Source organism: Panthera onca, chromosome A2 (assembly GCF_046562875.1).
Source record: "Panthera onca isolate mPanOnc1 chromosome A2, mPanOnc1 haplotype 2, whole genome shotgun sequence".
Lineage (NCBI taxonomy): Eukaryota > Metazoa > Chordata > Mammalia > Carnivora > Felidae > Panthera > Panthera onca.
The window spans coordinates 75,995,017-76,019,227 of NC_138340.1; the positions used below are offsets into that span (position 1 = coordinate 75,995,017).

Here is a 24,211-nt window from a genome sequence, read left to right on the forward strand (position 1 = left end):
CAGTGGGTTGAATTCTGCAAGGGTGATGAGTAAGTTTAACTATAGAAAACAAACAATGAATCAATACAGTTTCCCACAAAAACAAAATAAACATCATTGTTTTCTGGTGTTTTGTTATGCAAAAGCAGACCATAGGAAAACTTCTTGGAAAAACAAACTCAAAATTTTTATGCCAGTATACAGAATAATAGGATTTAAGTATTCTGTGGCTTCTCCAAATAGCTTGCTCACTGCTTTGAATTCTACAGATCCTCATGTCAACTACCTTCTTATTGTTGCAGATTTTTCTTTTCAACCATTTTGAAATCTAGTGGTCTCTTGTGTTGACTAGACTTTTAACCAATGTTAAATCAAACTATTCAGGTGTATAATTTTCTAATACCACCCTAGGCAGGATCTCAGTGAAAATAGTTACTGAATCATTTATGTTCTTTGCCCTTCAAAGATAAAATATAAACATCTACCAGAATCTGTGCCAGGAAGTATTTTGAGGCGCAGTGGCCAAGTATTTAAAGAAAAGGTATCAAACTTGGTAGGACATCAAAGAACTTTCCAGAGAAGCATTATACGATAGGAGAAAATAAGGCCACAGTGGAGGGTACAATGCTTTACAATGTACACTGTCTTTCACAGAGATTCTGACTTATACTCAGCTTCTGAGATAAGTTTCTCACGTAGAAGTTATACTAGTAACTTATTCAGGTAAATTACACAGGTAAGTTCCTAGTCACCTCTCACCCCTGGGATAAATCTATCCCTTTGTGGATTCAAGTGAAATAATTCATGTAAAGCATATAGCATAGTGTCTGTTCCATTGTTAGTCACCAATAAAATTTAGTCATTATTAAAAGCTGTTACTAAAACTGCCTCTACAGCATGTCCCCTGCAAAATGAGCAGTCTTGTTGGAAATAGAGAATGTTAAATGTGTTTGTTTTGCTGGTTGGTGTAGCAAGAAACTTGAAAGCAGCATGTGGTTTTATAGAAAAACAAAACCACATAATACTACAATAGGAGGATCCTTGGGAAAAATGAAATATTTATATAAAAGTTTGTCACACACATGGAAAATTATGAATATTATACAAAACTAGAGAGTCTAGTATAATGTGTCTACCACCAGCTTCAACAACCTAGCCCCCAAGCCATTCCTTTTCTTCCTCTGCCACATGCATTATTTTGTAGCAAATTACAGAATCATATCACTAAATAAAATTTTAATCAACTTTGGGATCTTATTAAATAAGGTAAAATATCATTTTAAAGGATATGAAACTGACATAAACATGATCTAAAAAGCAAAACCATGTGAAGTCTCACACTGTGGACTGTAATCTTTTAAAACAGAAGAAAAGAATAAAATAATATTATCTCTTTGTCACATGAGTCTTATTAAGCTCTCAAATATGTGATTGAGGAAATAAAAATTACTGAACACTTTTCAGTATTAAAATGTTTTGAATGAATATTACTTGATAACACTATCTCCTTATTTATTTGAAGAGAAATAAAATACTCTAAAATAAATGTTCTACATATCACAGGATCTGTTATTGGTAAGGGGTATCTGGCAAGGTACTAATTCATCTCCCAAAGAGACATGAATTTCCACCGAGACTAGAGATAATCTTACTTTTTTAATTTTAGATATGTGGGTTATAGTAATAAGAAAATGGGTAAGTCAAAGAGGAAGTAATGTGTGGGTGCAGAATTTAACTGAACTAAAGACTTGGTGTGGCACAGCTCCTCACACGTACTGTAGAATATTCACCATCTTGAGACACTGGCAGAATCACAAACTGGTCCTAGAACAACACGCAAAACATGTTCTTCCTATGATAATGTGTATTAGTCATCTAGTGCTGTGTAACAAATCACACCAAAACTTACAAAATTAAAACACCACGTACTGATTATCTTACAGTCTCTATTTGGGAATCTGGGCCCAGATTAGCTAGGTCCCCTGGTTCCATTTTTTTTCACAAGGCTGTAATCATGATGTTGCCTGCAGCCATCCCCACGTTCATCTGGGACAGGCCTGAATCTAGGCTATTTCAGTGGACATCAGTGGGATTCACTTCCTCACTGGCTGTTGTACTGAAAGCCTTGGTTCTCCCCTGATGGTTGGCTAGAGGTTGCCCACAGTTCCTTGTCATGTGGGCTTCTCAGACATATTGTTAAAGCCAGCAAGAGAGTCTGCCAGCAAGACAGAAGTCATCATTTTTGTAACCTAATCCATGCCTAGTGGGCACAAGTCAGAGGTCCAGCCCTCATTCCAGCAGAGGACATTACTCAGAATGTGACTAGCATGGGGCAGAGATTATTGGGGGTCATCGGGAAGTTGGTCTATCGCATTAGATCTTAATAAGCTTCAGCCCAAAGCCACATCTCCTTTTGCCTTAAGATATTTTTTCTATCACATCTCATGAAAATCTTCATCCTGAAATATTTTAATCCAAGAAATTTACAAATATATGAGAAGAGGGGATTGTCTCAGTATAAGCAAAATTTTCATTCTTAGGTATCAATGAAAATGAGCAAATTAAGTTACAGAGGCAGCAGAAATTCTAGAACCTGACATCCATCCATATGGCAATGACTTTAGTACAAATCACACCAATTTATACAAATAGGATGTGTTGATTAGTCAGCAACAGCACATTTTTTGTGTGTTTTTAATGTGAATGTCTTTAGTTCAGGTATGTTCTCTCTAGTTCCTTACTGGCCAGTCCACTGCTCCTGGGCATTTGACAACCGTAGGTGTTTTCTCATGTAACTAACAAACCCAGCACCAAATCATTTGTATTCAGACCCCCTGTGGTGTAAGGTACCACTTGGCAGAGGCTGTTTAGACATCCGTGAATCTCAGATACCCCTATTTCTCAGTGTCTTAGGGATGGAGTCTTTTAGAACCTCTTTCATGTTCTGGAAGAGGACTAACATAATGGAAAGACAGCAGATAGATTTCATTGTTATGCTTAGTATAGGTGGTCAGTAAAGCAAGGTAGCAAATATTTTAGGTTTTATGGGCCACGTATGGTTTCTGTCATATATTCTTCTTTGTTTTTTTCTATTTAAAAATGTAAAAACCCTTCTTAGCTTTAGGCTGTATGACAAGGACTGCAGATTGGATTTGGACTAGAAGTTTTAGCTCATTAACTCTGGAAGAGTTTTCTGAAATTTTTGATATTCAAAGCTAAAATACCATAATTCTTTTTTTTTAATACCATAATTCTTAATTTGAGACATAGGCAGTTTGTTACAAACAGTGATTCAAATTTAGTTATTTAATGTACTTAATATTTTTCCTTTATATCTGCTGACATATTAATTGAATATAAAATATTAAGTAAATAAAAGGCCACCTGTTGTGCTAGATACTTTGTGGCCATTTTGATGTGGGAAAATTTCTTCAGGAAATTTGATTTCATTACTCTGTTAAAATTTTATCCCTTTCCTTTTTCTCTACTCTTTTTATGAACGTGTCATTAGTAAGATATTGGACCTCTTCAACTCATTGTCTTTTTTATCATGTTTCCCCACTCATCATAGGGTTTTGGCCATGCTTTTTTGTGAGATTTACATAATTTTCATCTTTCAGTTAAACCTGTGATTGTCCTTAAATAGTTCTATTTCTAGGAGCCCTTTTTTTGTTCTTCAATTTATTTTCCATAGCATTGTGTTCTTGTTTTATAGAATATCTTCTCGGATTGCTCTGAGGATATTAAATAAAGATAACAGTTTTGAAGAAAACCTTAAAAAGCTCTAAGATTTTTTTTTTCCTATTGGAAAATATGAAAATTTTTTTCCCTATTTTCATCTTTCTCAAATGCTTCCTAAAATTTTATTCCCATGAATATTTCATAGAGAGACTCTGAAAAGCCAATTGGATGCCACGTGTGGTTTAGCTTGAAGACTACTCACTCATTGACGGTTTTTCTTGTTCCACAAAATACCATTAGTAGAGGTATATCCCAAGGACCCCTAAGCTCTGCAGAGAAGAAACTGCCTGTCTCTTGCCCAAGGCGGGAGATGGGAGGAGCTTAGCTCACTGGGTTGCACAGGAAGGAGGATGGAGGAGTTAACTGTGTACAACCTTTGTGGTGTCCACAAAAATTCAGTGTTGCCCTGCGTGTCCTCATCACTTGCCTCTGTACTTTGGTTCTCCTAACCCTAAGCCTCTCCCAGCACTAGCAAGTGAACTGTTGCTCTTCATGCACCGTCTGGCTTTGTGACCATAGTTTCCTCAGTCTCATTAAATCCATAGATGTTGTTTTCTAGAAACTGATTGGAAATTCCTCCTCCGTTACTGTCCCCCTTCCCCTTCCCATGTTCTCTTTGTATTTGTCAGTTTAGACCTTTTTTCCTCTAATATTATTTTTAGGATATTTTTAGGAGGGATATTAGATGAATAGTTTACTGACTCCACATATTAGTGCTTAATTTGACTTTATCTTACCTGCATTAATTTTAATTGTATTGAAATATAGTTCACCTTTATATTTGAATAACAGTTTTTCTAGCTGGGAAAGCCAAAAGATATTTGCCTCAGAACTTCAGAGATACCACACCATTATCCTCTTGTATCTAGTGTTACTAGAAAGATGCCTAATTTCAATCCGACACCTGGTTGTTGGTAGATAATTTTTGGTTAGTTGACAGTCAGCAAGATCTTGAGAACTTTTCCCTAACTTCATAGTGGTAAACTGTTCAAATCAATAGGAAAGTTGAAAGAATAGTATAGGAAATATGCAGGTACCTGCCACCTACATGAGCATTTAGCCGTATTTGCCTGGTGTCCCCCTCTCTCTACGTGTGTGCATTCTTTTGCTTAACCATTTATTTGAAAGTGAGTTGCAGCCATCATGGGATTTCACCTTTAATTATTCAGGATACTTCTCTGAAGAATAAGGACAGTCTTCTAGGAGGCACAATCCTCTCATCATCTAGGAAAATTAATCCTTATTATTTTATAACTAATATTTTATATTTCCTTATCTTCTACATTTTAGAATTTTTCCTTGATGCTTTGATATTTTACTTTTGTGTGTACAAAAGCTGGAGCTTTCTGTATGATTTATTTTTAATCTATTTTTAATCAAGATTTTTAATCTTGACACTTAAGCAGACAGGTTCAATCTTGCACCAAGCCTCTTCAGTTCTCACACATTGTCTTCTTTTATTTCTTTTAATTTATTTTATGTGCCACCCCCCCCACCCCCTTCTCCCCCCCCCCCCCCCCCCCCCACCACCACACACACTTTGTCCTCTGTGCTGTCTTCTTCTGGAAGTGCCTCTGGAATCTTTAAAGATGTACATGCTATGTCTCTTATCCTTTCTTCCATGCTATCAGTTGGTTCCTTTGGATTTCATTTAGGGAGAATTCCTTAGCTTGATCTTTAGCTCACTAATTGTCTTTTAGCTTTGTTCATTTTTCTGGGTATCCAATCTCTAGAGTATTCTTTTAAAGTAATGATCAGCTTTTAAATACTGTAAATCTCTATTTGAATATTTGAGGGGTACAAAGTCTTCCTGAGCCTCTCTGGGACGAAACTGTCTCCATTTATACATTTTCCAAAGTTCCATGTAGTTTGCTGTATTAACTCCGTTGCCTTGTAGTCTTTCCACAGATGTATCGTGATTACTGGTTGTGTACTCATCTTCATTTGCATTTCCCTGTGAGCCTTCAGTAGACATAGCATGTTTTACTGCAGTCTTTCTCTTTTGATTATAAGGGAAGGATGCAGTGTACTGACAGATGGGGTGGCTAATAGCTGGTTTTCTTTTATGTGGTTTCCCCCCATTCTTCCTGTTTTGCCAGCATGGCACCAACTGATCCTTAGCAGAAGTCCCACCACTCTTTTTTTCATTCACTCCTGCTGTGCGCTCAAAAGTTTGTAAGTCATCTCCATGAGTTACTGGGGCTGGATCCCTGAGGAGTGCTAGATGCCTCTTAGAATTATCCTCCTAAGGAGTAACAGAGAGCAGCGATTCACCATCCCTCCCTGACCCCCATTGGTTGACAGTTCCTCAACAGGAACTTTGGCTTTTTTCCCTGAGCTTTTGGCTGCAAATGTATTCACGCAGAGTGGTCTTCTGTGTCATCTGTTGTGACACCGAGAAGTCCTGGGTGCTTGAGGTGTTAGTCCTGTTAGTATGCCATGAGACAAAATGTTCACAGAGCTCTTTGCCGTGACATGGCTGAAATCAGACATGAGGCTGAGAAGGTGTAAGGCAGGCACAAGTGGCATCTGATACAGAGAATGAGGTAGGAAACTTCAGGCAAAAGACATTAGAGAAACTCCTTCCACAGTTATGGTTCCTACGAGACACAAGAGAAGCTTAATAAAAGCAAAGACAGGTCCTGCTTGCTGTTACCTGCCTTTACAAGGACTAGAACACATCCAAATGAGCCTCAGGTGATGACAGTTCCTCACGACACTTAAATCTGGTTCAAAGGAATACATTTTAGACCAAGATATAAAAACAACACACAAAACTCCCTTCTCATTGCCATTTTTTGGCATTGCCTCCAAATTTCAGTATCCATCCAACGCTGTTATAATTCACAACATGGCGGTGAGAAAGTGGACCAGCACTAGGAGATAGGGAAGGGACAAGTAACACGTGTTGTCTTCACCTATAGCGGGGACGTTTGTCCTTGGAAGTCTGTCATAGTTTCTTTTAGCTCCTTGTGATTTTTAGCATCCTCCCACAAGTACTGAAGAATCTGTACTTTAGCAGACATCTCAGAAGAGGATTATAATTTCTGAATCAGTATTAGATCCTGTGTGTGCCAAAATTACTGTACTCTATATATCCACTAGGGGAAATTATTCCAACATAAATGATGGACAAACTTTTGCTGAATAGCTTCATTTTACAGAAAAAGAATAATAGAGGGCTGGTATATAATTGAATCCTGGAGGACAAAAGGGGAAAAAATTATCAGAGAACATTTACCTCTAACTCCCACTGTTTATGGAAATCGTTCACAATACAATTTCAACCAGATATTCTCCTTAGAAATCCTCCACTCAAAGGAAAAAAGGAAAAAGCATCATGTGAGTGAAAGCAACAAGGAGAGAAACAGTTTTAAGAACATGGGAAATACCATCCATTTCCACGTTGCAGCAGCAGCAGCAGCAGGTTCAAGGCAGGGGGTTCTGACATTCATTGCTGAAGAGGTAGGCAAGGGTTAGATCCTAAAGAAGTACCACGGTAAGTTGCCCAGGCATTATTCTATAGACAGTCACTGAAGGGTACAAAACACGAAAATGATGTAATCAGCCTTCATCTAAGAAGAGTGATTGGAACCCTTGTGGACAGTGAAAACGAAGGGACAAAACGAGTAGCAGAGAGAGCGTGAAGGAATCTCTTGCGTCTCTGAGAAGGTTGTGATCGCAGCCTGGTGCCTGGCAGGTACAGTGCAGTTGGAGAAGAGGGTTCCAGTACCAGAATATTTGAGGTATAATCCATGACTAAGTTAAGAATGTGCTGTAAACAGCTAGGGAGTAGGGGACTGAAAGGTACGTCAGATTTTAAGCTTGAGTTAGGGTGGCTGCCGTATAGCCAGTGCGTATTGGGGATGCAGAAGGGCTTGAGGAAAGGGTCCAGGGCAGTGGGAAGAGATTAGTTTTAGAAATACTGGATTTAGGTTCTCTCAAAAATTAATAATCAGGTTCAGCTAGCTAGTGAAAATCACAAGAAGGGGAGGAAGTTGGAAATCTGGAAATACAGATTGGAAGTCAAAAGCATTCTGATGATAGTTAAAAATGACATAAGATGAGTTAATTTTACATAGTTTTTTTTTGAGTCTGGGATTAAGTCAGAGAACTGAGAAAAGCATCCAAAGTTAAAGAATATGTAAAAGAAAGAGATTCACTTACAGAAATGGGGATAGAGGTAAGAAAGTAGTATGTCTTGGAGAACAAGGGCATAACACATTTTAAAAAGAATAGGATTAGCAGTGTTATTAAAGTAGAGGGATCTAGTAAGATAGAAACTACAAATGACTATTCAATTTGGTGAAAATGTTATTATGGGCCCCGACAAGAGCAAATTCAGTGGAGTGCTGAGAGGGGGCGCCAGAATTCAGCAGATCTAGATGGCAAATATATTGCACATCTCACCCTTCAATGTGGGATCTGTGGATCATTAACTAATTATGGTAATGGGCGGGGGGGGGGGGTGGTAAACAGGCAGGTAGAACAGAAGAAGTGGAACATATAAGAGAGACAGTAGATGATTGAAGGAAGTGTATGAGGTCAAGGGCTGGGTGTTTGACCACCTGAATAGGGAGAACTTAGACCAGAGGAAAAAAGGTAAAAATGGATTGGTGGTAAATACATTTGCAGATAGGATGGAAAGTTCAGAATGAGAAGAAAAAAAACTAAAGAGCAAGCAAACAAACCAGTGAAAGCTTTGAGCATGGTCTGAGTAGAAGGTAACATTGAGAAGAGGTATGAGAACAAGGAGTTAGGCTGTGAATTTAATGGCAGAAAAGTGGTGGTGTACATTGAGAAGAGCCATTGCATGGAATGGAAGGGAAAACTTACATTAGCTAATAAAAGTGCAGATAGGAGGCACCCATGGCTTGTGAAGTCAGAGCCCAGAAGTTTGGTTTCCTCAACTCTCAGTGTTGTTCAATTTAGGGCTCAGTCCCCTAGATAGAATAGGAGAAAAGGTGGATTATTTCTTGTCTTTCATCTAAGGATCAGGTGGTATGCAGAGTGGGTAGTGGGAGGATAGATTGGAGGTAAACAGAGGTGCTGGTGAGAAGGTAGAGAAGGTAAATCATGACATTCAGTGTCAGTAGGAAAGCTACTATTGAGAGGACACACACACTTGGGTGAGGGGAGATGTGGAATGAAGGAGAGGGAGGTCTCTGGGGTAAAAACAAGATCTTCTGAGAAAAGGAAAGTCAGGAGGTGGTGGTAGGGTGAGATATTGGAATCTATGGCTTCTGAGACCCGAGTGCCTTCTTCAGATCAAAATTGAACAGACTGATTTTGGGGCTTAAGGACAGAAGATGAAGACCCAAAGAATTATTTCTGTCCCATATAACTGTCTCTTCATCAATGCCCTGGATCCATACTTGGGGCTAAAGCAGTACAGTGGTTATCAATTCACAACTTTTCTGGTCCCTGCCCCTTTTTATCTTATCATTCAAGAGAAATCTGGTTAAAAGCATACCATTAATGGGAGCCTGGGAACAGCTGACTGTGCAGGAGAATGGGAAAGTTAATCTATTAGACATTCCCTCAATCACCACTCGGACATAATGTGATTACGAGTGGTCGCTAGTGGGAACATTTGCAAGGTGGGAATATTGTACCGCAGGAAATATCATATTACATACTTGTTTCAATATATTTTAACAAAATGCTATGTGATGGAATAATCTGATACTAGGTGTAGTGTTTAAAGATACGTCAAAGAGAGGATGACTTAGCCTAGAGGTTTTGAAACACTATGGAAAAAATGGAAATCTTGGGTTGTTCTCATTAACTATTGTGGATAACCACTATATTTCCCAATCTGCAAAGTATGCAAATTGTAGAATATTCACAAAAAAAGTTTTTGGAAAATGGCAACAAGAAAGTAGATAATCTAAATGAGTTTTCTTCCAGAGCAGATTATTAGCATTTACTTTGGTTTTCCATCATGTACAGTGTACCCTTAAATATTATCACCTACAACTCACACAGACACTAGACTACACCATACTCCATTTCTCTTTTGGTTACAAAGCTGTCATCTTGGAAAGCTTCATGAACTTTTTTCAAACTAAAGAGCGTATGACCGTAGGATCCCGAAAGATTAGAAATTACCTTAAGCATTCTTTTATTCTTGGATCACTTCATAACATTATTCAGGTTTCCTAGCCTCTTCCTTCAGGGCTAGTGCTCTGACCTTAGTGGGGAAATAAGGCTAAAGCCTAACAATGGAACAAGGTGCGTTGCCAGTCTAAGCAACTTTTTAATATATCTTGAACTGAGCTGGTGAAGTTCAGTAATTAGCATCATAAACACATCATTTTCTTTGCTTTGCTGGTTTAGAGTGTTTATGTACTCTATGGGTGTAAGTTTTTTTTAAAAGTCCACCCTTGTACTTAAATTTTCTATCCCATCAGCAGAGTTTAGCTGACTTGGGCCTAAACTATGTCTTCTGATAGAATGAGGTACCCTCCAAATTACCGACACCAAACTTTGCCGCTCAATCAAGGGTGTATACATTTAGAAAAAAGACGCTGTTTGACCAGTCAAATGTAAATGTTTAATAATTTAGAAACACCAGAGCACAGCTTGTTCTGATTTATTTTGCAACTTTGCAGCTCCAACCCAGCCTCAGGCAACTATGGAATAGAAGTTCCAGCCAAGTACAACGTTTCTTTTTTTAAGAAGGGAAAATAGAGATTAAAAATAAAAAAAGCAAATTGAAATCCTTTTCTATCTTTAACCTTCTCAGGATCACAGAAAAAGAATAGAGATGCAAAGTAGGCTGTCCTGAACCTAAACCAACAGGAGGGGGACAGGAGCTGTTTGGGAAGCCAGTGACAGACGTTCAGAAGCCTTCTGTGCATAGGTGAGTTAACTCCATATACAATAAATTCCCTTATTTCAGTTTTTCTAATTTCAAAATATTAGACTTGCTCAGTTTTTTTTTCCCAGTCGCCGAAGGATATCTTCGTTTATATATTCTGTCCCACATCTCAACTTCATTAGGACTAAGAGTGCCTCTGTGCCAACCCAACTCTCACTCCTAAAGATAACTTGATGAGATAGTTGGCATTCCAAAGAAGGGTGGACGTTCAATGAAAGAAGCCATAAAATGTGTATTAGCCTGGTTCCCAATTCACCAAGGTTTTTTCTTTGCAGAAGCCCATGGGAGATGAATGCAGGGAAAAGAGTTCAGGGCATAGTGAGCACCGAGGCAGACATGTGATTTCTGAAGGAAAATCTCTTCAGACTAATTCCCAAGGGGGAGAGAGTTCTAATGTTTCTCTTGCGGTTGTGTTGTGCTTTGCTGCACTTTGTAATAAACGCTCTGGTCAAAAGACCGAGTTCTGATGAAGTGGCACAAAACTGCATGTCGACCCACAGCCTCAGAAAGGAGGTCTCTCTGTTTTTATTTTAAGCATACCATAACATGGGATCCCACCAGTCTTTGAGAATTGAAACATAACAGCACACAACTGTTGTTTGGATTGCCTGTAGACCACAAAAGAATAGCCACGATGCCAGCAACTTTCCTTCTCCGCTCCAGCCAAATGTTCTAAACGCTGCATCCTGGAATTCTGATGTAGAAGACCATTGACTTCGGGGGGAGGGGCATGTGGTCTTAGAAGACAACGACTGATTAGTTCTAATGCAGCGTGTGGTGATAGAAAGTGCCTTAGATAGGAATTTTAGCTTTTTTTTCTTCACCCCAGTAAGTAACTCTGCAATTGAGGTCAAATTGTTTTGGAGCCCTTCATTTAGCAGATGAGAAAATTAATGTTGATGGCAAGGAGTTTCCTTATCTGTAAGTGAAAAAGTCACTGTTTGAATTTCATGGTCAATAAGACCTTCCTAAAATTCTAAACTTTTCCTTTTTGTTTAGAGAGGGGTTATATCACTGGTGTAGAAACTACTAGTTACTTAATACCCTCCATTTAAAAAATATATGACCTGTCAGGAAATTATTTTTCTTAGTTCTTAGGGAAATTAATACCATACTAATTTTTTAAAAAATGATTTCCCTGAGGGGCGTCCGGGTGGCTCAGTCAGTTAAACCTCTGTCTTTGGCTCAGGTCATGATCTTGCAGTTTGTGGGTTTGAGCCCCACTTCCGCTTCAGGCTCAAGCCTGGAGTCTGCTTTGGATTCTGTGTCTCCTTCTCTGACCCTCCCCGGCTCGCACTCTGTCTCTCTCTCAAAAAATATATAAACATTAAAAAAATGATTTCCTTGGCTAATTACCTCTAGAACTGATTGACGGGAGGGGATATGCAATTCTACTCCCTGCAAGATCTTAGAAATTAGGATACAGGTACTTCTCACTTGCAGTGGGATACAGTAATTGAGTTCCTACTTATGGGAATAATGAGGCAGGACTCAGGAATTAGGCAGTGGTTATTTATTGCTTGTTATCATTGGTGTTCGCTGGAACTCCCTCTCCCTTCCCCAGGGGATCAGAGCTGGGGTGGAGGCTTTAGGAAAATTTGAGCCAGACCTTGGGGATCGGCTGCTTATAGGTCAGTTGAAGGGAGTTGGGAAGCAGCAGAAGATGACGCAAAGTTTATTTGAACTTTGACTTTGGGTTATTTGTGAATTTCTCTCTGTTCAGATTAGTGGAGAGTTGAATGACCAGATGTCTATATTACTATATGTCCACAGCAAAATGGATAATTTACCAAGGTTGTTTCTGATCTAATTATGTGGCAATCCTCAACTCTATGTTCAGCATTGTCTTCGTATTTATTCTTTTATCTCATGTCTGTACTTAACGACACAGAAATACTTTCATGAGAAACAACACTGGCATACAATTGAATTATAAGAGGGAAAGATTTTGCTGAATTGGAAACTTTATTTAAATATCATTTGTTGTTCCATTGCATGCTCCCCTAGCTCTTAAGTGGCAAATAATAATGACACCAGTTATTTTTTTTTACCAAGAAAGGATTTGGGGATCATCCACTTGGTATTGAACTGCTGAGGATGCTTCACACGGTCAGTGAACGTCAAATCTCTGAAAGCAAAATATGTTGCTTTAATGCATGCAAGGTGATTTAATCCATGCAGAGTAATTCTATGAGCAGTAGAAAGATTTACAGGCATTAAGGTCACTCAGTCTAAATGGACCATGCTGTTGCAACAAGGTGAACTATTGCCATAAAGGAATGTTGTTCTCCCTTGTATAAAAAAGGGGATGGTCACTGGGACAAAGATGGAGAAGTTCTTTCACATTAGGGGTTGGTAAAGAATGGGGGAGGGAGGAGTGGTAATTCTGGCCAATTACATGGCCGAGACTGAGAACACCTCCAAATTCAGCCACCCTGGAGATTAAGTGTGGATCTTGTAAAAATGTCTTTATGTGTATACTGAAATAGTCTCTTATAAATAAGACAGAAGTCATGGGGCACACAGGCCTACAACGGCATAGAATCATCATAGTTGTATGAGACACTAAGGAGAGCCTTCTCCCTGCAGAGAAGGAAAATGATAGATAAATGATGGATGGCAATGGTGCTTGTCAGTCACCAAGGCTTTTCTCTGCGGAGGTCTCCAGCCCCAGCACCTGCCTGGGACTCAGCAACAACATTGTGCAGCAGGGACCCTACCTGGGTGGCTGTGTTCCCTGCGTTTCAATAGCGACACCATGCGGCAGCAACTATAAAAAGGAATGGCCTCTGCCCCTGAAGGACCAGGTTTTCTGGTTCTTTCAAGCATGGGTAAACATCCCTGGGAGCTCTCAAGATCTCACAGGAGGGGAAATCCTTGGAAGAAAAGGGAGAGAATGATTGCAGTCTACATGGACCATGGCACTTCTTCAAAAGGAGAAGACAGGGGAGCACACTCATTGACTGTTTTCCTTCAGGAACGATCTCCTTACTCAACAGGAAACATCAGGATAATCAGTTTTAAGACTCAGGAAGATTCAGTATGAATGGCAGAACAAATCAAACTATATGCCAAACTGATTACCAAATAATCTGTCTGCATCAAGGACCTTAGAATAGAAGAGGTTGAGCTTTGCATTAGACCTATCTGGGGGTAAACACACTCCTGCCACTTATTATGTTTGACTTTGGAGAAGTTATGTAACTCTGGGCCTCAGCTTTCTTATCTGTATAATGGGAAGGAAGAACACACCTCATAGAATGATCTTGAGAATTTAATGCATGAATCTAAATCAGTTGCTTAGCCCAGTACTGGACCCAGTCAACTGACATTTGCTGGATGCCATTGGTTTTTTTACCTTTTTATACTGTCTTACTGCTTACCTCACTCCAAGTGTCCTTTACTTTCTCCAATTCAGTATTCATTCTGTAAGGTAGAAACCAGATCTTAATGTCAGTCTTATATCTTTTCTCTTTACATCTATATTTCTAGGATACATTTCAGTATTAAATTATATTTTCCTTAGGTTGTTTTTTTTTTTTTAATAAACAGCCATTGCTTGAGATTTTCTGGTGCAACTGTAGGGTAAAGATCACACAGTTAAACACCTATAGGGGCCAGATGGGACTAGAAATGATTAAAGCAGACAAGATGAGAAAACTAAGCAGGGTCTCATGTGAGAGTGCATACTGTCTCTATAGAAAGGGCCTGGTAGAGTCAGCTGGCTGCTGGCAGGTGGAGAAGCAAGAAATACAGTTTTATAATATGGAATTAAACATATACCAGTAATACAAAATTCTGAAAACATCATGGGCCAATCAAAACACATTATGTGGGCTAGAGTCGGGCCATGTCAGTTTGCAACGTCTAATTCACCTTCCTGGGTAAATACAGCTTTGGATGAGTGCCACCTAGTGGTAATAATTATAATTAAGAGGCAGTAAGTAACTGTAAATAAATAAACTGTAAAACAGCATGTTTATACTGTCTTGCTGCTTACTTATTCCAAGGATTTATTATTGTAATTCAAAGTATAAAGGGTGATCAGTGTCCTCTAATAGTTTCCTAAATAATTATTCATAGATGCTGGTGGGCTCAGTTTTGGGAACCTCTTTAACACAAGTTGTGATATCATAAAGGTGGCTTCAGAAGCACTGCCTCAGAATTGTCAGCCAGAAGATCACCTAAATTCCATCCTATACTTTTTGGAGATTCTATTCCGATAAACTCTTCTATCTGATATCACTTTCCTAAGCCTCTGTCTTAATATTTACTTTGTCTAGAACTGGTATGAGGTGGGAGTGAGGTAAAAGAAAAGGAATGATGGGTTAAGATGAATAAGAGAGTAAAAACTTGGGCTGTCTACCATTTTTGCTCAATTCCTTTTTCTGTATTTTTATTGAATACCTAGTCCAGCTTCTGAGATTGATTTTTCTTATAAAATCATGATATCTTAAAATATTTTTTTGTATATCTATCAGGCCCATGATTGTGACCTTTCAATAGACCAAAGGTCAGCAGACTACGGCCTGTGGGCCAAATATGGCCTGTCACATGTTTTTGTAAATAAAGTCTTATTAGAAGACATGTATGCTCATTTGTCTACGTAATGTCTATGGCTGCTTTCTTACTACAATCGCAGGGTTCAGTAGTTGTGACATATACCCAAAAATATTTGTTATCTGTCCCTTTACAGAAAAATTTTGCTGATTCTTGCAAAAATGTAGAACATTTCTTTTGATTACTGACTGCATGGTATATATTTTATCATCCATTTACTTGTAATCTTTCTGCACACTGAAATGTGTCTCTTTTAAACAGAAGATTGTTCCATTTTATTTCATCCAACCCTAGTTTTTATTTAACTGTCAAATTCAATTAAAGTGATGTATTCATTCTTTATTTTTTCCATCTTATTTTGTGATTTTTGTTTATCTGCTTTTACGCTGTGCTCCATTTCCCCCCTCCTTTCAACCTTTTAGTAGATTATTTTTATTTAAAAACCCTATTGCTCCAATAATATTTATAAAGCTTTGTGTTCTACTTATCTTCTTTAAATAAACAGTCTTACATTTTAAACACACATATGTGACTGAAAAGTTGAATGTTAATCAGCATTTTTATCCCTCACTTGAAAAGCACATATTCTTTTTTTTTTTTTTTTTAACGTTTATTTATTTTTGAGACAGAGCATGAATGGGGAGGGTCAGAGAGAGGGAGACACAGAATCCGAAACAGGCTCCAGGCTCTGAGCAGTCAGCACAGAGCCTGACGCAGGGCTTGAACCCACGAACTGCGAGATCATGACCTGAGCCGAAGTCGGCCGCTTAACCGACTGAGCCACCCAGGCGCCCCAAAAAGCACATATTCTTAGAACACTTAAATGCCACATTCCCCAGATCTAACATTTCCTTATTTTAGTTTTGACCCATTGTTATATTCTTCAAGTAAGTTGTAAATAATAATGATAATATTTTATGTAATAAATTCTTGTTTCTGTTTACCCCAATGTTTGTCAGTTCCTTTATTTTACTGCTGGTTCTTACTTTGAAGTTCTTCTTTTAGGTTGCATTTCCTTCTTCTGGAAGCACATCTTTTAAAAAGAAGTTTCAGTGAAGGTAAATCCTATAAGAAATTGGAGTTCCAGAAGGGAAAAAGACAATAGGGAAGAAATAATATTTTTTCAAGAATTTTATAAATCTGACCAAAGATACTGAATAATAGATTCAAGAAGTGTATGAAGTCCAAGTAGGATAAATACAATGAGAGCCACACTTTGGCATATAAAACTGCTGAAAATGAAAGAAAGAAAATATTAGAAGTATGCAAAGAAAAAAGATACATTACCTTTAAAACAGTACCAATATGATGGACAACTGATTCCTTAACAGAAATGATGGAAGCCAGAAGACAATGTAATGACATATTTAACGATGAAAGAGAATAACTGCCAGTTTAGAATTCTCCACCAGATGAAAATAGATTTTATAAATTGAAAGTGAAATAAAGAGTTTTCATGTGGACAAAAACAGGATTTACCATCAGCAAATATTACACTAAACACTACAGGGGAAGGACGCCTGGGTAGCTCAGTCAATTAAGGGTCGGACTTTGGCTCAGGTCATGATCTCACGGTTCATGGGTTTGAGCCCTGTGTCAGGCTCTGTGCTGACAGCTCAGAGCCTGGAGCCTGCTTCGGATTCTGTGTCTCCCTCTCTCTCTGGCCCTCCCAGCTCATGCTGTGTCTCACTCCATCTCTCAAAAATGAATAAATGTTTAAGAAAAAAATTTTTAACACTACAGGAGATCTTTCAGACAGAAGTAAAATGATCCCTGACACAGAAAAACAGAAATGCAAGAAGGAAAAATATCACTGGTATTGAGCAAGACATGTATAAATATAAAATGATATTTATAATAAAAATTAAATAGTAATATTTTGTGATGTTATACATAGAATTAAATGCATAATAATAACAAAATATCTGAGGGTGTTAAAAGAACTTTAAAAAAATCATAACTTTTTCTCATTGTTAAGTAGTAAAAATTATTATATGAGGTGATAATGAATGAAGGTTTCAAAGGATGCATTTTGTAATTTCTGAGATAACTATATGTATGGTATATGTATAGGTAAGTATATATATATGTGTGTGTGTGTATATATATGTGTGTGTATATATATATGTGTGTGTAACTATATGGTGTAACTATACCTCTCTCCCCATAAATGCATAACTATATATCTATATGTAAATATATTTAGATATATAGAGGTATATAAAATATATACATCTATTCATGTACTTACATATCTCACAGGTTAATAGAGGGAAAATTAGAATAATAAAATAATCGGTGGAACATAAAATAAATTGTATAAACAGAAAACATACAGCAAGTTGGTAGATATAAAAACAATATTGTTAATCATTACACTATGAATTGCACTATAAATGTGACTAAACAATGAATGACTAAACAGTCAAACTAAAAAACAAAGATTTTCAGACTGAATAAGAAAATAGCATAAAACTGTATATTCCTTACAAGATACAAGTTTTAAATGTAAAGGCATAAAAAGATTGCAGCAGGATAGGAAAAGATTTTCCATGTGTAGCTCTACTTATACCAGACAAGGTGGACTTGAGGGCAAAAAATATCAATAGAGCCAAAGAGAGACATTTGATTTTGCTAAGTAGGTACATCCACCAGGAAGAAACCATTTCAAAATTTGTAGGTATCTGGTAACTAATAAAGCTTTAGAACAAAAATGGTTATAATTTAAGGGAGAAAAGACAAATTTATAGTCGCAGTGGTGAACTTAAACGTGCCTTTCTCAATAGCTGATAGACCAGCCTTAAAAAAATTGGTAAGCATATAAATATCTGAAAATATGATGAACCATATTGACTAATATGCAGAAAACTGCACCCAGCAAGGACAGTATGCATATTCTTTTTCAGGAGCATAGGAAGCAATTACCAAAATTGGCAAAATTGGTCATGTGCTAAGCCATAAAACAATTTGCAACAAATTATAAAGGATTTAAATCTCAGAGGATGTTCACCTACCACACTGCAGGTACTCTAGGAATCAATAACAAAAGGTAACTATAGAATCCCCAAATATTTAGAAGTGCAGTTAACATACTTATAAATAACCTTGACCAAAAGAAGAAATCAGAAGGGAAATTGGACAGTATTTGGAACTAAATCTTAATAAAAATCTTCAAATTTATGGCATATACATAAAACTGAGTTTAGAGGAAGATGTAGCTTTAAATATATAACTTAGAAAAGAAAGCTGAAAACAAGCTAAGTATCTTTTTCAAGAATGTAGAAAATGAACAACAAATTAAACTCACTTTTAATTAATTAGAAAATAAATATAAACTAGAAAATAGAAAGTAAATAAACCAAAAGTTTGTTCTTTAAAAAGGCTAATAAAGTTGATAAGCTTTGGCAAGACTGATCAAGAAAAAAGGAAGAGAGAGGCAGAACTAGCCAAAATTAAGAACGGGAAAGAATGAAAATGTTTTTATCATCAAATAATAATTGTATACTTCTCTGTCCTTTGACTAACATTCCATTGTCTTGTTCTAGTTTTATGAGTTTGAATAAAAGTAGAAAAACTCATCTCGATATGCTCTTTAAGCTGCTTTGACTGTTCTTGAGTCTTTATATTTTCATAAATTTTAGAAACAGCTTGTAAAATTTTTAGAGAACAACTTTGCAGTATTGATTGGGTGTATATGAATGTATGGATTGATTTTGGGAGAAATGACAAGCTTATAAAATATTGAACTTTCCTACCCATTAATGTGGCATAGCTTCCATTTCTTTAGGTCTTATCTGTTTTCTCTACATAAGGTTTTTCTCTATAGAGATATTGCACATCATTCAGACTATTTATTTTTAGGTATTTGATATTTTTAATTATATTGCAAATTGTATGCTTTGCAAAATTTTATCTTGTATTTGTTGTTGGTACAGTATATGGAAACAGTTTTTAAAAAGGGATGTGACATGATCACAGTTGATATTTAGAAAAAATTCTTGACAGTGAAAAAGTAGAAGAGCAGGAAGCTTGGGGAGCAAGAAAATTCAGTAGGCATCTGCATAACACGCATGATGTCGTCTAAAATAAAATTGTGGCATTGCAAAAAACTTAGCTAAAAGAGAGATTTCATAGTTTGTATGACTATTGGATGTGAGCTTAGGGAGAGGAAATAATTAATGATTGCATTAACATCTGAAGGGATTATAGTATTATTCACAAAGGTCTAGGAAGAAAAATTGGGGCTTGAATGAAGAAAGCCAGGCCTAAAACCAGAACTCATTGAGCTTAAAATGGAGCATCTAGGTTAAGCTATCCAGGATTTAGTTGAATTTAATGTGGGTATGAAGTTGAGAAGAGAGATTTTTGTCTTACATTATTATGTAAACGGTAGGTACAGAAATAGAGGTTTAAGAGATTGCTTAGGAAGTGTGTAGGAAGAGAAGGAAACTGTCAGGTGTTGAACGATGGATATATCCATATTTAAGAGATGGGCAGATAAGTCTGAGCTTCAGCATAGAATAAAGGCATAAGATAAAGGAGGAGGAAGAAATTAAGAAAAATAAAGTAAAAGCCAAGATAAAGGAAAGATCAGTGTTAAACACTGCAGAAATCTTTTCTTCAACAGAAGAGTTGAAAAGTTTAAAAAAATCTTTTGAATTTATCACGAAAAAGTCATGATGACCTGGGAGAATATTTCTAGCATCTCAGAAGTGAAAGCCAGACAGTGATTCTTAGTCTGCTCTGAAACCCACTATGAACAAGCCTTTCAAAAGAGTCTGTGTTGTGAACGGGAAAAGAAAGATGAAATAAAAATCAGAGGAGGGAAGAGCCAGGAAGTATTTTTAATGAGTTAGAAGCAGTAAGCATGCAAAAAAAAAAAAAAAAAAAAAAAAAAGATAGTATATCACTAGTTCCCAAGATGTAGCATGCACAAATATTGTCAAGGACACTCAGATAAAAGAGTTTTCTGGGTTCTGCCTCACAGAGCTGTTGACTCAGTTGATTTGAGATGGAACATTGGAATCTGTGTTTAAGTAAGTATGCCAGGTCAGTGTGAGGTGTGTATTGGAAAGACCAGAGTTTTAGAAATACTTCAGCACAGGGAAAGTAAACAAGAATAAAACTGGTAAGACCTAGTGCAGAGAGGCATGGGAGGGGGTGGGGTCCAGAGACTGAGTGGTAGAATAAGCATCATAATGGAAGAATACACCTGCTCCTCTATGACAAGGAAAGGAGCGGGTCGGCAATAGAACCTGTTGCGGTTCGTTCTGAAGGGTTCTTTAATTCTCTTTAGAATAAGCAACAAGATCATTTATTTTAAAAAAACTCCTCAGTCTTGCTGAACAGTAGAGACATGAGGAAATCATTTTAAAATGGATATTTTCAGGGGATGGGGAAGAGATGGTCATGAACGTGACAGCATTGCTGGGCAGCTAAGGCCCAGGGGGAAATAGATGCTGTATATAGAGTCGCAGTAACAATGAACTATAAAGCTGTGACATCTCCCCTTCTCCCGCACCAGTCTTTATGCACCAGGTGCTGGACGGCTCTAAAGGTAGAGTTTTTGTGCCGTGTGTAGAACAACAAAAAGGTAAGCTAATTATGCCAGTTGTCAATTTATCGTCTTTCCGTTCCAAATCCATCCTTCTTGACCTTTGCGATACCGGCGTTGCACCCTTGAATATTTCTCCTACCAGCTAGCACGGTGTTGGGCCTTGTCAGGAGAGTGCTGGTGGGACACTGTAAGAGGAGGGGCCTTCTTCTCCTTATACTGGTGCTTTCCTTCTTGATCCTGGGATATTGCTGCTGGGGATGGCTTCTTTGCCAGTGACACTTCCTGGACGTGGGCAGCTCCTCTGTCAGGGGTGTGCTGGAGACCAGTGATGCCAGCCCCAGTGGGTGGCTTCTTGGAAAGTCTGGTCAGTGCTTGGGGGTGGGGTGGGTGCTCTTCTCAGCTTCCTTCTTTCTTGAGTTGTTTCCCACAGCCCAAAATCAGTGGCTGTTCCTTACACTGCCTATTTTTAGAATCCTCTTCGTAGTTAATCCCATTACTATGTTTTTATATTAAAATTGCCCTGTTCACAGGTGTGGTTTTACCTTCTTACTTCATCCTGAATGATTGTACTAATTGAGAATGTTTTCTTTGAAAATAGCAATTTGGGGGCACCTGGGTGGCTCAGTCGGTTAAGCATCCGACTTCGGCTCAGGTCATGATCTCGCGGTCCATGAGTTCGAGCCCCGCGTCGGGCTCTGTGCTGACAGCTCGGAGCCTGGAGCCTGTTTCAGATTCTGTATCTCCCTCTCTCTGACCCTCCCCCATTCACGCTCTGTCTCTCTCTGTCTCAAAAATAAACAAATGTTAAAAAAAAAATTAAAAAAAAAAAGAAAATAGCAATTTGTAGTAAGTTAAAATCTATATTCACAGAAGGTTGGATAATGAGATAAATTATTTGAGGGTAAGGTGAGGCAGGGAGTTTTGGTTAACTTGATTAATTTCTCCCCACACTCAGTGACAAATATTGTTTTATTTGACTATAAAAATGCCTGGTTCCCTAAGAATAAAAGTAAAAGGAACCAGTGAATGTCCACATAGGAGATTTGGAGAGCCATCATTGTGGCTTATAGTTTTGCAAAAGTGCGTTGTTATACGTGGATTTTCTTGCCATATTAATAGTGAGAAAACATCTGCAGAAATCTGCCTCTGTCCAACTTGGTTGAAAGTTCACAGGATATATGAGATATTTTGACAAATTGTATTTAGCCAGATTGTTTTGATATGTTAATAAAATATAATCTTCTGCTATGCCAGCTCCAAATCTACTCCCACTTGCCCCACTTTGTGATGCTGGGCTGGACCCTGTAAACATTTCTCCTTGCCAGCTGGATAGTGTTTGGCCCTGTCGGGAGAGTGCTGGGGGAGGGGGTAGGGGGATGGGGGGGTGGGGAGGGCACTGTAAGAGGAAGGGGCTTCTTCTCACAGACGTCTTTGCATCACTTAATTTTGAGGATAGTATTTATGGCATATATAAATCTCTACTCTTAATTCACAACTGCTATAGGAAAGGAATGTTCTTATTTAAAGAAACATCTGGCTTAAATACTCATTATTTTCTATCATTAGGGAAGCAAAAGGGAGGGTCATGCTTTGTTGGTACGCATTTTAAACTTTTTTCCTGCCCATTTGTGAACCTTTAATTCATTCAACAAATAAAATTACTGATCTCTGAATAATACAGCAGTGATTATGCCAGGGATACAGAGATATATAAGTCATGATCACCACCCTTGAAGAAATCTAAGATCAAACAATTACTTTTTTTCAGATATAAAATTCATACTTTCCCCCACATTTTGACATTTAATATCTAAAATGGGGAGCCCTCAGTCATGCCAACTATCTAGCTGGTGACATCTTGTCACTTATAGTTACTGAGGACAAGGATGCAGGTGAGAAATTGTCATTGCCTGCATGTGGATGAACTTGAGCATAACAGTTCACCTTGTCACTTCAGTAATACACAACTAGTCAAAAGCCTGGTGGAGGGGGAGAAAAAATGGACAGAATAGAGTCCCTCCTTCAAAGGAACAAGAAAAAAGAAACATATTTCTTTGACCAGAAAGAGACCCCTCTAGGGTTCATAGTGGGAGAGAAAGTGAAGTGGGATACCTACCTATCAAGTATGAAATTGATGAGATAGAGGCCCTCCATTACTGATCAAGCATGCTACATTTTTTTTAAGTTTATTTATTTATTTTGAGAGACAGCAAGTGGGGAAGGGGCAGAGAGAGAGAGAGAGAGAGAGAGGGAGAGAGAGAATCCCAAGCAGGCTCCATGCTGTCAGCCTAGAGCCCGATGAGGGGCTTGAACCCATGGACCGTGAGGTCATGACCTGAGCTGAAATCAAGAGTCGGACACTTAATCAACTGAGCCCCCAGACACCCCAAGCGTGCTTTTTGTTTAGTTTTGTTGATATGCAGTGGGAGAGCAAAAGGAAAAGCTCACCACAAAGTACAATAACTCTGTTGCTATGTCCAATATTAAGACTAGACAATTGTGGCTCTGAACACATTAGTCAACAAATATTTAATGCTCATTTAAAAAGTAATGTGGGACCCAATTGTTTGAAAACCTTCCACTGATTTCTTCCAGTAGACCTTTTACTATCATCATCAAATATTTGAAAAGCATCAGTAGTGTGGAAGAAAAGCCTAGAGACCAGAGTGGACCCTCTTATTAGTACATGATGTAGCAGCACATCTCCTGATGGCCCGAGGTGGTATGGGAGAAAGCTTGGGCATCAACACCTCTGATTCAGAAGAGTTGAACTTGAAGAGGAAGAAGCGTTAGGAATGAGAAACAACTTATTTTGCTAACATTTTCTTGTGATGTAAGCATGAGTTACATATGATAAAATTCTACCTCTAAATATGTCTAAGAGAGTTCTTTCAATTAATGTAAAATAAAAATATAACATATGATATAATTGACAACTTTTTTCTTTCTAATGACACATAAAACAATGATGCATTTTACAATTGATAGCATCACAGTTTCAGTGAAATGTGATTCATAAAATTGCCACATAAAGAGATGACATAAAAAGTACGAAGTGTTTCTTTGCTGAAGACTTGGAGCTTGTTGTTACATATTACTAAACATCAATTAACTTTTAACCTTTGGAAGGGACTATATATATATTACCAAGTGCTTAGAAATGAATTTTCCTATTTCAGTCTTCAGATATATGATTCCTATATATATGTTCTTAGAAGCAGAACAACTAGATTGAAAATCTAGTGTGGAAAGAGTGACAGAATCCTATAATTCACATAATTGGTAGTACATTCTGGAACTTTTTTGGTAAATTTGTCAGACTTCTGTGCAATACTTCTAAATCCAGTTTCCGTTAAATTTTGCCTTGTGCTTCATTCCTTAAATAGTGAGTATGGGTTGAGAGGAAGAGAGAGAGAGTCTATTTTTGTAGACTCACCTAGTGAATGGGATCGGGTCTGTTAATTAGGTAGGTCTCTCCATCCAGAAAGGCA

General features: G+C 37.8%; 1 long non-coding RNA gene across 1 annotated transcript in view; it reads left to right on the forward strand.

The window, feature by feature from the left end:
• The window catches only part of LOC132679063 (uncharacterized), a 103,004-nt gene that overhangs the window by 40,246 nt on the left and 38,547 nt on the right, over positions 1-24,211 (forward strand). Inside the window, exon 3 of the long non-coding RNA XR_009609951.2 lies at positions 10,469-10,585. This is a non-coding gene — a long non-coding RNA (uncharacterized LOC132679063). The remainder of the gene's footprint in view (positions 1-10,468; positions 10,586-24,211) is intronic.